Genomic DNA, 15,184 nt, shown 5'->3' on the forward strand with positions numbered 1-15,184 from the left:
ATTATATTGAATCATTTGTATTCGATCCGATATAAATCATTGCTGCCAGAAGGAATTTTAATTCTGTTTTTTGAACAACGTGGCGAACTTGGCGAATCTCAATATTTGCATGTAACATACTTATATAAGATGATTATATATATATACGAAAATTATGTTATATAACTGTTTCCTCATCTGCGCAGTATCGCAAAAAAGATCATCACTGTCAGACGTTCATGGTTCCAAGGTCATGCTGTGGAATAAAACTGATATCAATATTTTGGCAAAAGAAAGTATGAAATAGCCATTTAGTCACTGTAAGATCAAATCGGATTACGTAGCACCTTTCATTGCTGTATTTTGGCAAATAATTGAAAGAATTAAGGGTCGGTAAACTTATTTAACCTCTGACAACAGGACGTGTCCGGCATGATAGTTATTCTGTCGGAGGCATATAAATGAATCAGGAGTTCAACATTTAGGCGAAGTAGACGTGACAATGAATTAAAATACCAAACATGTCCTTTTTAACGGGACATTCCTCGGTTATACTGAAACTCATATGATTTATTTGTCAAACCTACATTTATCTTATATATTTTACATCCTTGTCATTTACATTACTTTGTAGTCGACTAACGTTAAACCAAAATCAAAGCAAAGCAACTAAAACAATAAAAAGTATATACCCTTTCATTTTAAGATAGTCTGTAAAACACTAATTAGAGGTTTTCTTTAGTTCCCGAAGATTCTTTAATGGAAAGATCACCTTTTCAAACCCTAGTTGACAAAATACGTTTTCTAGTAGATCTCGCATTTTTGTTCCTGTAAAAATATGTAGAAAAACTTTCAGGAATTATTCAGGCCTATATACACAGTGTAGATACTATTCTGTACGCTATCCGGAAGTCGCGATTTTCGAAGCGAGGATTTCAAACTGGCTAACAGAACGGTTTTGTTTTGGTGCTTTTTCTCATCATTTGTTTACTCCTATATCTATAAAGTGCTTTGCACATCTTAAATGTATGTATAACATCATAAATATGAGTAACTGTAACAAAAACATGCAGTAGAATATAAAATATTCGCGTGCATCACACCAACTTCATAGAAAAAAGTGAAATCGATTGACAATTTTGCTCCCGTAGTACAAAGCAGATAATCTTTTATTGCGAATATTTGCATCAGTTTACAGTAAAATATATACTGTTTCAATATTCCTACCGTATTTAAGTAGAATGTTCGTATTTCAAATAAAAAAATATGCTTTCCTTGAGGAACCCAAAATAAATTACTGTACGATCAGTCTAAAACTGACTGTATTCTAGTAGCGATTTCAGATTTTTTGTCTGTATGACCAGTCGTGATTTTGAAGAAAAAAACAACAACAAATGGAAGTTTTTAACGACCTTGACTGAAAAACAACGGCAATTTGAAGGTATATATGTGTCTATGTGATATTATGATTGTGTCCATGGAACTATAACGTGTAATTTCTTTCATCAGACAATACAAATATATTTCTGATGATTTTTGTAGACGGCAAATTAATTTTTGTTCTGTCAGTCTTACTTAAAATCAAATGCCTAAAAAGCAATACATGATTCGCTTGTGGACTGTATTAGTGTGTCGTTGCAGTTATCTGTTTAACTATTACATTTTTAAAGACTATTTACACCGTCTACCGTTGATCAATTGGTGATTACATACATCTTTTAAAATGACAAAAAATAGATAGAGAAAGCTTTGTTAAAAAACTTTAGGTATTGAGGAAAGAATTAACGAAATTATATCCCGCCACTTCTATAGTCCATGTTTTGGAAAAAAATAAACCACCAGAAAAACTAAATTATAGGTGCACAGGGGCATCATTTAATAACGAATATGAGAAAGTTTTATTAATACTAGTATATGGTAAGTTTTTGAAAGTTGCGTATAGTAAGCGGGTACCACCCAATAAGGTAATGGAAAAGTCCATATCATGGAAATAAAAAACTGATGATTTTTCGAAAAACCAAAATAAGAGGTACACAATTGAATTAAATGATAAGGAATCTGAAAAAAAAAGATTCATTAAGTTATGACAAGTGTCTGAAGGAAGTTGTGGATATAAAATAGGTACGCCCAATATAAGGTTATGACAAAGTCCGTATTTACGATAGAGAAACATCAAAAATATGTTTACAAAATATTCGAAATAGAAGGTCCATACATACATTAATAGATTACAAATGGAGCAATTTTAGAAAAGTTTAACAATTGGTTTTGGAGGTCACGGTTGAAAATATCTGATGGGTGCCCCCATATAATGCAATGTTCAAGTCCGTATCTTATTTAAAGAGACCCCATAAAATAATCTTAATAAAATCAGAAATACATTCCTTTTATTATATAAATAAGGCCGTTAATTTTCTCGTTTGAATTGTTTTACATTGTCATTTCGGGGCTTTTTATAGCCGACTCTGTGGTATTGGCTTTGCATATTGTTGAAGGCCATACGGTGACCTACATTTGTTAATATCTGTGTCATTTTGATCTCTTGTGAACGGTTGTCTCATTGGCAATCATACCGCATCTTCTTTTTTATATTTTTTATATTTATGATACGGAATCCGAGAAAAAAATAATTAATAGTTATACCAGTGACGGATTCAAGAAAATTGGGATCCGGCGGTTTGAAACTCTTTTTTTTAACTTTCAATGCATTTGTATGGGAACATATATTTGGGATCCTCTTTTCTCCTGGATTGGACCCCCTCTCCATTTAAAAATGTCTGGAAACACCAATGTATATTAAGTGGTGTATGTGTACAATTGAGTGTGAAAGAGACAGATCTACATCCAAAACAAAGTGAAGGAACTGTGATCAATTATAGGCTACAGTACGGCCTCGAATGTTTGTAAATTCATGCATTTTTATATAGTAACTATTAAATCTGTGTGTTTGTACAATTTTAAGTAAAACGGAGGACATTTCTGAAACTTCTATAAACAAACAAACCTTTTTCTTATTTCAGCCACATTCAAACATCCTTATACTTAATGTAATAAGTCGAGTACACCCTATCAAGCTAAAACATGTTTGAAAAGTTTACAGGATGTGAATTTATTAAAATATATTTGTGTTATTTAGAAAAATGCCATCTTCTAATGTATCGTAAATAACTTTGAAATCACTACTAGAATACAGTGAAATAACGACTGATCATACAGTTTCAAAATATACAAGCGAGACTGATCGTACAGTGAGAAATTCAAACAAGTGTAATTTTCTTATTTCTGGCTTCAAAGATCTGGCTGAAACTTTTACCACCACTTAAAATACACTTTATCTAGTAAATTAAGTCTGGATTTTACGTTAATTTGTACAGTAAGAGTGCAAAAAGATTGTTTTTAGGTTCACCAACTGATTTTCCTTAGTGATGCACTTGAAAATCTCTTAATTAAGGCAAAGATACGAATAATGAATGTGCTAAATTTAATTATAAACCATTTGTGAGTATCGATGTCAGCTGAATTAATCATTAAGCAATGTACAGATGAACATCTTACCGTTTAATATAGTATATCCGACAAATTTAAAATGTGATCCAAAAAGTTCTCGCTTCGAAAATCGCGACTTCCGGAAAGCGTACAGAATAGTATCTACACTGTGATATATATCATGTAACACGAACACGTCCCGCAATGAAGGGTGCCCCTTTAAATAATATAGAAACAAAACGCGATTGCCAATAAGATTACTACCCACCGGAGACTGAAGTACGTGCATAGATTGAAGCAAGTAATTAGTCACCGCTTAATGAAAAAAAAAGAAGAAAAAGAAGAATGAGTGGTAAATTCCAAGAGGACAGCAAACAAACGATACCAAACCCGTATCATACCCGTAGCCAGGGGGGGTTCGGGGGGTTCGTCCGAACCCCCCCTTGAAAACAAATAAGCACTGTTAAAGTCAATGTTCTGTTCGAATTGTGACTGTTAAAGTCGAGTTTTTGAGTCAAACGAACCCCCCTTTTGAAATTCCTGGCTACGGGCCTGCCCGTATGATACCTAGACCTAAAGTTTACCATAGCTTTAAGCTGTTCGACAATAGTCAATAGTTCATGCTTTGAAATGTCAGTTTTACTATAAATATGGATTTAATTTAATTTATGCTTTGAATAGTTTATGTTTTTTTTCTGATGCTGTTACGGCTTAAAACAACAACCAACTCAATTCCCATTTATTAACCACGATCACTCTTTTCATTAAACTAAAACACAGTGCTTGTACTAAGAGTCCAAATGCGTCCACAGCAACAGATTAAGTGTCTTTGTCTTAAACAGTGTAAGTTATGATACTTTGCTCCTTGTGAGCCCTTTTCATTGTAAATAAACATAATTTTCTTCTATAAATCCTACACATACCTATATCACATATAAAGTAACGTAAAAAATATTTGTTGTCTTACCTATAATAACAGATTTAATTGATCCATTCAGTTTTCAATTTCCAAGTTAAAAACAATTAAACTGTACATGTTTCCGTTTTAATCACATTTTTGTATCCAAAACACAAGTTATAATAATTAAAAAGCAATATTCACAGAAATTGAAAGGGAAGTAACCGTACACTGACCCTGAAGGTAGTTGTTCGTTCGTGACTCCTGGGCCGTCATTCATTCAACGCAAGTCACACTTCGTGCTATTTTTAGAACAACGGTGGTATTTTAACCAGTTATATTGATGAACCGTTTAATATTACTTACATGATATACAGTTATCATGACTGACTTATTATGTATAAAGCTTTCTGTTACGTCAATATCCGTATTATTTCGCTAATTAAATTTCCTAATCGACCGATTTTAGTAGTCAAACCATTTATCTGTTCTAAAAGAAATATATAGTATAAAAGTGAAGCACTATATTGAATAATAAATCATATTACACGGACCATCGTTTAAATTGTGAAAAGAAAAATTCTTGGCGATATGCCTATGTTCAGTCTTTATTTGCTGTTCATTTCTTAATCTTGTGTATTTGAAGAAAAATACGTATTACAACAAATGAATTGAACTATATATTAAAAGAATGCGACACGTGCAGAGGATTTAAGTGTATCAGTGACATCGGCACGTATCCATATAATATTTGTTGTCGAAAAAGCCACTGTTTTATTTTCAATGTACTGCTCTTTTTAATCTTGTTTCTTTTGAGAGAGAAAACACACCAGAAAATAACAAATGGATTAAACTATACTGATAATAAAAGAATACGACACACTGGTGCAGGAGATTGAACAGTGTATCAGTGTCATGCAGCCGGGCGCGGATCGTGCCATTTTGAAAAGGGGAGTTTCAATACAAACCCGAAACAATATGAAAATAAACACTGATAAAAAAATGAAATTGAAAAAAGGGGGGTTCACCCCTAAACATCTCCCTCACACCAATGTTAGTGTTGAGATGGTTTATAAAAACGTTTTTCAGAACACGTGTAGCAATATCAAACACTTTACACTCAATTAAGAATTAAGAGCAGTCTGCATTATAATATATATATATATATATAAAAGTCTATAAAAACGACCAACCAGCAAATTTACTATGTACCGGATCGTCTAGAATAGGCGATACTATGCAGATAAGGAAAAAATTATACCAGTCTAAAGATTTGCACAACGGTACTGATATAAGATGTTATAATACGAAAATGTTGTTATTAAATCGTAATAACAAATATTTCGGCTCAACAAATGGCCTTCTTCAAGTGTCACAAGTTTTAACAATACTGATACATAATGTATAAGGTGTAAAAATAGATCAGTAATAATACAGGTAAGTTTTGGTCGATTGATTTTAATCCAAAATCCTGAATATCATAATATAAACAAAACACTATAATTCAATATACGTGACTGTGTATATTAAATATATATATAAAATTTTATTTAATTTTTCCTATTGGAATTATCGATGGGACACGAAATGTACTTCTATTATGTCTCATGAGATCATATCTTATCCTACTTTCTGTCTTCATTTTGCTTGACGAATATCCCGTGGAATTTTAGCGACTTGTATTTCTCTGAATCATACCAAGTTTGTCTTACATGTTTTATCGAATATAACATATCTAGCTATCGAATATAACATATCTAGCTATCGAATATAACATATCTAGCTATCGAATATAACATATCTAGCTATCGAATAAAACTGTGACAAATTGCAGAAGACAAAAACAAAACGACACGATCAGTTTAATTAGTATTCATTATGTATTGTAAAATAGAAAGATTTATTGTCTTCTTCAACTACATTATGTATGAAATAAATGGAGACGTGTCCATCGGACACATATGATGCCCCCGCTTGCATATAATATCAAGTTATAAAGGGACATAATTGAAGAACAGTAAAAGTGACGCTACCCAAATTTGTACTTGATCTGAGTTTTGTGGTTATAAACATTGAATTAGTTTCATAACATTTGGTTGAGTCAAATTAAAGTTTAAGAACGGAAACCAAATTCGGGACGTATACATACATACGGACATGGGAAAACCTTAATGCCCCCTCCGCTACGATGGGGGCAGAAAAAGTCTTTCTGGAATCAATCCATTAGACTTATATATATACCCACTGATATTTCGTTCTTTACTCGTTTATAATTACACCGAATGCGAATTTTAGTCAGATTTTCTCTTGTTATTAGCAAACTGTATAATACCCCTTCCGGAGAGCTTTAGGTCACCAACATTTTACTCTTTTTAATGATTTTCACGAGTTATCCATTTTTTAAGAGATAAAAAGGTGGGGGGTCACAGTCATATACTTTCCCGTGTAGTGTTTTGTGGACCGTTTTTGGTCTTTTCGTCTGATTTATACTTTAGCCACGATTGTGTGGTTACTCTGGTTTTAATTGCCACTTTTTTATCGTGTCACTTAAAAAACTACAGTCATTTTATAAATGTTCTGTTCCCGGACTGAATGTTTTCTTATGTTTTGTTTGATGTCATATCTCTACCAGTTTGTGACATTGGTTTAACCAAATTGTGCTAGCGGAGATATTAATGACTATGTTTTTTTTTTTTTTTGTCTTTTTGTATGTTTGATTATTTCTCAGTTTGTTTTATTCATCACTTCTTGTTCGGTCTTTTTGTGAGTGAGTTCCTTTTTTATGTATATATTTATATCACACCCTCTGCTAAATATAGTGTCACAATACCTCTGCTCGTCTGCTTTGATTCATCAATGATAATGGGTTGGGCACAACTATTTAGAAAACTGGCTTCAATTATACTGTGCTAGTGTCCACAATTTAAAACATTTCATTAGTTAACACCTATTAGAGAAAACAACACAAGCGACATAAGTATTTACTTTATACATTAAATGTAACTTAACAATGGCATTTGTACGTATGAAGCGTCAACTTCATGTTATTTATACCTTTCAAGCGTCATTGTAACATACATTGTACGTATGAAAGTGAAAATTATTAATTTGGATTGTCTTTCTTTTCCCAAAATCATTTCTAGACCGTTTCAAAGGTGAAAACTTATGTATTACGAACTTAATCACTGACTGCATACGTAAGATGGTAAGTTGGTGATTGTTTTTACAGATATATATATTTATTTGACAGTAAGCTAACAAAAAATACGATTTTTATTGATAAAATGAAATTTATCAGTATCTTTTAATTTAAGTTGCATATGTTATGACGTTACGCGCGATGTTCGTACCTCATTGGAAATACGGTGTAGTTGGCAAGATGTAAGTCCAAAATATATAATTTTGTGATATCATATTCATTGCTATTGTACGTATTTTGAAAAATACCGATTTTTAAAATAAAAACGAAAAAAATAATTGTTGAAAATATGTTTTATGCTGCATGTGAGAAGAGGGTGGTAAAGGGGGGGGGGGGGGGGGGGGGGTGCTTGCACGAAAAAAACGTGAAATAAGACATAATTTCACGTTGAACGTGAAATAATTTCTGTAATGAACGTTGCACGAAAAATAAACACTTTTATTTGAACCTTTGGTGACTGAGTCACTGTCTTCTTGTGTATATTAACACTTTTGTTTTACTTGATATTCCCGATTTAGTATACACATTTATGACATAATTGGTTTACGGCTTTTAAAAAAGTATTTCTTGACGATCCCTGGCAAGTGTGAATTTTATTTGAAAAATACCAAGCACGCAAAATAAGACTTTAAAAATCACGATGCACGTAAAATTAAATAAGCAGAACACGTTGAACGAGGCACCCGTCTTGCACGACTGAACGTCAAATAAAAAAGTGAAAACACGTTGAACGTGAAATAAAAAACGGCAATCACGTTGCACGAAGATAACCCTTTACCACCCTCTGAGAAGCTTCATTTAAAAAATACGGCGATTTTTAGGTTTTCCCGCGTAACATATTTCATTTATTGTAACCACTAAACTATGTTTTTTGTCAAAACTATTTAATATTTTGAAAAACGTTTTTTTCCATTATTAAACAGAATGGTTCATTTAGTCTTTGATGCATTTTTTATGACGTTATGATGATGTCATAGAAAAAAAAACGCGTTCCATACTACAAGGGCAAATCTGTCCCACGGTGAAAAAAAAAATGGGATTCCAGATTTGAGAATCAAAAAACATTTATCTAAAATGAAAAAAGTTTAGTATTTGTATTTACTACATCAATGTTAATTTGCTTAATTTTATGAATTTAAAGACAAATATCATGAAAAATGATATATGGTAATTCATGAGCGATTTTTCAAAGGCTTACAAGGTTGTCTCACCGCCATTTTTTGACGTAAAAACGAACTCAACTTAAATTTACGTCAATTGTTTGCTTATCACTGCTCTTATAATGGTAGACAGTGCTTGTCGTTTGTTGGTACTATGTGTGATAAATCACAGTAGAGCCTTCATCAATGAGCAAAGCCCATACCGTATAGTCAGCTATAGAAGGCCCCGAAATGACAAATGTAAAACGTTTTACAATTCAAACGAAAAAACTAACGTCCTAATTAATGTACAAAAAAAAATGAACAAGAAACAAATATGTAACACGGCACCAAAGGACAACCACTGAATTACAGGCTCTAGACTTGGGACAGGCACACATGTACGCAATGTGGCGGAGTCCCAACCCTCCCCTAACCCGGAACAGTGGTTTTATAGTACAACAAAAGAACGAACTGTAAAAATCATTTGAAAAAGGCTTATCTGTAGATATTCGGTCTCAACAGTATTTCATGTACATTGTAGAAACCCGCAAATATATTTGCTCCTCTCTTTATTTCATAGCAACGTTATGTTACATATTTATATATGACTTTTTAAGCCAAAACGCAAATATATGCTGATTTAGTTTAAATTTGGTTAAGTTTAATTGGTAATTAAACTAAATTGATTTGTGTGGGACTAGTGCCTAATTAGCGATAAAACATTTTGTTGATTGATATACTAGTAGATCGTCAATCATTTAGTGTTAACTAGATATATAAGTCCCTGACCTGTGAAGTGGAGCTGTAGGAGACTTTATTATATTTGTTTGTCTATCTGTCTTGTAGTCTTTTTTGTCTGTCTGTCTGGTGGTCTTGTTTGTCTTGTCTGTCTGGTGGTCTTGTGTGTCTGTCTGTTTGGTGGTCTAGTCTAGTTGTCTCGTATATCTGTCTGTTTATCTGGTGTTCTTGTCTGTCTGTCTGTTTATCTGGATTTCTTGTCTGTCTGCCTGTTTATCTGGCATGTCTGTCTGTCTGTCTGTCTGTATGGTGGTCTTTTCTGTCTGTCTGGTGGTCTTTTCTGTCTATCTGGTGGTCTGGTCTTGCTGTCTGTCTGATTGTCTTGTCTGTCTGTGCCTGTTTGGTAGTCTTGTTTGTGTGTCTGTCTAGTGGTCTTTTTTGTGTGTATGTCTTGTGGTCTTGTTTTTGTGACTGTCTGGGGGTCTTGCCTGTCGGTCTGTCTGTCTGATGGTCTTGTCGGTGTGGTGGTCCTATTTGTCTGTATATCTGTCTTTCTGGTGGTCTGATCTGTCTGTTTATCTGTCTTTCGGGTGGTCTTTTCTGTCTATCTGGTGGTCTGGTCTTGCTGTCTGTCTGTCTGGTTGTCTTGTCTGGCTTGCTGTCTGTCTGATTGTCTTGTCTGTCTGTGCCTGTTTGGTAGTCTTGTTTGTGTGTCTGTCTGGTGGTCTTTTTTTGTGTGTATGTCTTGTGGTCTTGTTTTTGTGACTGTCTGGGGGTCTTGCCTGTCGGTCTGTCTGTCTGATGGTCTTGTCGGTGTGGTGGTCCTATTTGTCTGTATATCTGTCTTTCTGGTGGTCTGATCTGTCTGTTTATCTGTTGCAACAATTTACACTAAATAACTCGTAAGAAATAGTCTAAGCTAGGACAAAGATTAACGATCTGAGATATTAAAGCCCGGGATGAAGAAGTATGAAAAAAAAATGAAAGACGAAAACATTCCAAAAAGACCACACCAGACCATAAAGCATAAAACAGTCCATTAATGGCATTGGGCTTTATCTGGTTTTTGATCGGTTTGTTTCTTATAAACAAAAAGCTGTACACGTACAAAATGTACAGTATCAAGATTGTTTTAATTGTCCAATGTATTCATGATTCCCTAACTGAAAATAAACGTTTTCCCTATGTATGTACAACAATGTTGTCTTAATTCAAATATCCTAGTCATTAGATTAAGAAAAATATGAAGATAATGGCGAAATTATAGCTAAATGCATTTTGATATGGGTTTTTTTTTTTTTGGAAAAAGGGAGACAATTCAATCTCAAATATAGTCTTAATTGTGATTTCTTACGTATACTTTATGTATGACGTTAGTAAAGTCAGATATCGAGAATTCTCTAATATGTAATAACCCTACAGTACGCATTTCATATAATTACTGTTCAGGTACATGCACGTATTGACATTGGTGACATTGTTATAATTCTTTTAAAATAAGAATAAAAATAACTGAGCCGTTGTACTATAATTTTACACCAAGGTTTCAAATTCCAACAACAACGTTTCTCAAGTTATAACAGCTAAGCAGTTTAAATTTATTTCATTTCGTCCTTTTACATAAAAATTAGAATCGGTGACCGAAAAGGGCAAATATCTCGAGACTAATTTTCGGAATATGTTTAACACGTAAACTTTTGGAGATGAAAACCATTTTACCATCTACTGTCAAGTCAATAACATATCTTACGAAATTTTCTTTTCATGTCATCGCAAAATCCTATATTTCCAAATCTGTCTAATACTGATAAACTAGTGGTCCAACAAAATCTTCAAATATAAACCAAGTGAGAAGTCTTTAGAACTGAGGACAGGGACTCGTAATTATATGTATTCAAATCAGTTAACTTTTGTACCAAAAGACACCAAATCGACACAGAAATTAACAACAACAGGTCACTGTACGGCCATAAACAATGAGCAAAGCCAATACCGCTTAATCAGCTATAAAAGCCCCCACAATGACAATATAAAACAATTCAAACGCGAAAACTAATGGCCTTATTTATGTTAAAAAAATAAACAAAAAACTAATATGTAACACTTAAATAAACGACAACCACCGAGTTACAGGCTCCTTATATCATGTTCTCAAATCTAGATATCATCTCCCATTTAGAAAAAAAAAACACGTGAAAAAATGAACCTTTTATGTGTTGCTCTCCTAGCTACAACATGTATCCAAAGTCAAAGATGTAGAACATATTCTATCATAACCATTTGGTAACTAATGTAATTACTGTCTCCTCCATGCCTGTCTTGAAAAAATATTAAATAAATAACACTCCTAATGCTCAGATCGGTTGTCACCGTGCAACACAGTTAATAACACCATATAGGAAAAACATAGAACTCCTTTTGTCATAAGACACTGTCAAACATCCAAACATACTATCCACACTCATCTGTGTCCACACTTGTACTATTAGTAAAAGATATTTGGTAAAGGCCAACGAGACAGTGACACATAAACACAAAAACTAACAGACATGTAGAAGTCAACACAAATTTAAGTACACAATTGTTGTTTTAAATCGAGTCTAGAACTGTTGTAAACCATATTAAAAGAGACGAGTAGAGTATTAAAGATCTGACCTTAACAGCAAATCCTCTAAAGGAAACAAAAATAGAATTTAATAGATATAGGAAGATGTGGTATGAGTGCAAATGAGACAACTCTCCGTCCATGTAATAATTTATAAGAGTAAACCATTATAGGTCATGGTATGGCCTTCAACACGAAGCCTTGGCTCACACCGAACAGCAAGCTATAAAGGGCCCCAAAAAATACTAGTGTAAAACCATTTAAACGGGAAAACCAACGGTCTAATCTATATAAAAACGTGAAACGAGAAACACTTATGAACCACATAAACAGACGACAACTACTGAACATCAGATTCCTGACTATGAACAGGTGCAAACAATTGCAGCGGGATTAAACGTTTATAATGGTACCAAATCTTCTCCCTTTTCTGAAACAATAGTATAACATTACAACATAGAAAGACACACTATAAAATATCAATTGAAAGGCTTAACTTTAGAGTATTGCTGACGATGTTTATCCCTTTACACAAGCACATAAGTAAGGATAAAACTGATTTTTTTTAAACGGAATCCTCTATTGATGGATTAACCGTGATGATAAATTACAAGGACGTCTTACAATAAAAACTAATAACAACATTTACTCTACTATACCGACCGATGCGAGGGCAGTATAGCCAGTCAAGATCGTTAAAAACTTCCATTATTAAAACTTCCCTCATCATGTCTACCAGTGGCGGATCCAGAACTTTTCATAAAAAAAGGGGGGGCGCTGACTGACCTAATGTGTTCTGTTCCGTCATGCTTCAGTGATTCCCTATATAATCAAACAAATTTCCCCCACCAAAAAGGGGGCCAGTTTATTGTTTGTTGTGAAGATTTATAAAGTAAAAACAATATCTTACCTGAAATATAAGTGGAATATACATATTTATTTATATATATAAAAAAAATGATACGCATTCAATTTATTCCACGTTTTTAAACAATTATGAAAATTCTGAAATCGGCTGGATAAATTTCCATTCACTTTAGAATAATTCTGCGAAATATTTTCATATTTCAAGTGTTGCAATCGCTGTTATTGGGATAAACTTAGAACTGACCAATATTAAACAAGGAAATATCAAATCATTTTCATAAAATGTAGGTCAAGTTCATTGACAATGTTGATTATTAATCCTTACAGAGCATTGATCCCTACTAAATTATGTATTTGCTCTATATATAGACAAACATATATTTAAATTTGATTACATATACACAGTTTTTTTCTCCGTATTGTTTCATTTCTATCAACTATATTTCTGTCTTTTTCAAAATTTTTATTATAATTTGGGAATTATTCTAATTTCAAAGACTTTTGACATCAATCATTGTTTTTAAATCAATGCCGAATAAAGACTATTCGAATAAAATAGAACAAACTATGCACTAGATAGTTATCAAAGGTACCAGGGCTTCAGTATAATTTAATACGCTAGACACGTTGATTCAGTTAAAAAGATTTGGTCTCCCAAATTTAAAATGAATATTCACAGCTATAATGTTTTATTTAACTTTTGCTTGAAGTATTCATGGACATACGCCAAATTACTAATTCCGAAAATTCTCCAATCGTATTTGTCCAAACAAGTTCATTTACAATTTTCAGTTTCACTCCTTAGTATTTTTTCTTTCCATTAGGTTTGACTGAAATGTTCTTTTTAATTACATCTGGTAAAAAGATTGATTAAATCATATCGTATAAAAAAAATCCTACTTAATCAGCTGATGAAGAAATCACTCTAATATCGGCGGCGGTACTACTGTTTATTTCAAACATAAAGAAATTAACAGGACAGGAAAGAACGATCTTCTACAAGTCCTACAGTAATTTTTCACTTGAGATTTTAAGTCGTGTTTCATGCGAGAGAGAGAGAGAGAGAGAGAGAGAGAGAGAGAGAGAGAGAGAGAGAGAGAGAGAGAGGAGAGAGAGAGAGAGAGAGGAGAGAGAGAGAGGAGAGAGAGAGAGAGAGAGAGAGAGAGAGAGAGAGAGAGAGAGGAGAGAGAGAGAGAGCTGATAAAAACAACGCACAGACTTAATAAATGCTTTAATGAATATCTGGTACAGAAATGGTAAAAATAAAACTGTGCAATCTTTGTGCAATGTTTTATTTTGTCGGGTGCACAAAAATAAACAAACAAAAAATCGGCAAAATTTGATAAATCTAGTTCTTATTGGATTGTTGTCTTAAACTTTAGTGTAAAAGCGAGAAATTAATATATATTAGTCTTTTTAAAAAACAACAATCAGTTTTAATGTTTGATTAATTCAGTATCATTTGTAGAGAAATTTCATTTGTACATATCGGAGACAACATGATTATTTCGACACAATGGGTTTATCGGCAGAGATCCTAATAGTTACATAAGATATACACAATCGCAGTCGGATTTAAGAATACCTGTGCAGCTAATAACACAACCTGGCTGTACCATAGTAAATGTAAACTATACACTATGAGCTCGAGGTCAACATACAGAGCTGAATATTGGCACAATCTGTTACCGTTCAATATAAGTGAAAGTAGTGTTTCCACGAAGTCAATCATATCAAAAGAATTTAAGATTTTCAGAAAACTGGACTAGTCACATGTAGATATACAAAAAATATTGTAAGACGAGGGTCGTAAAGTAGACAGGTTTGTTTATTGTCGGCTATGGATAAGGAAAGAATTAATTTCTTTTGTTTCCCTTGTGAATTCAGATGAATGCAAAGGGGTGTTCATTAACCAAATGATAATAATATTGTCCCATTGACGTGTATACCATACACACTGCTTTTATTCATATAAATTATAAAGGATGTCATGATTCTTCTGAATAAAATCTACCAGATATGAATATAACTATAAGTAGAAAACTTGACTATACATTTTTTTATTTATATTGTGTGAGGTGAGGTGAGGTGACTGAGATTCAACGTCTAACCATTGCCTTAAACTTTCTTACCTTAATGATATGATTTATAAGTTCAAAAGATAAAAAATCTACCCTGATTCCACGTTTTAAAATAGTTATGAAAATTAATCCAGAATTTTCACATAAACTAAATCAATAAATCAACAAGAAATGTGACATACATGTTTT

General features: G+C 33.0%; 1 protein-coding gene across 1 annotated transcript in view; it reads right to left on the reverse strand.

The window, feature by feature from the left end:
* The window catches only part of LOC139490600 (probable ribonuclease ZC3H12C), a 31,377-nt gene extending 26,621 nt beyond the window's left edge, over positions 1 to 4,756 (reverse strand). Inside the window, exon 1 of the mRNA XM_071277487.1 lies at positions 4,433 to 4,756. The gene's annotated coding sequence lies outside the window, so the exon portion shown is untranslated. The remainder of the gene's footprint in view (positions 1 to 4,432) is intronic.
* Positions 4,757 to 15,184: the final 10,428 nt, after the last annotated feature.

The sequence above is a fragment of the Mytilus edulis genome, chromosome 10, assembly GCF_963676685.1.
Source record: "Mytilus edulis chromosome 10, xbMytEdul2.2, whole genome shotgun sequence".
Lineage (NCBI taxonomy): Eukaryota > Metazoa > Mollusca > Bivalvia > Mytilida > Mytilidae > Mytilus > Mytilus edulis.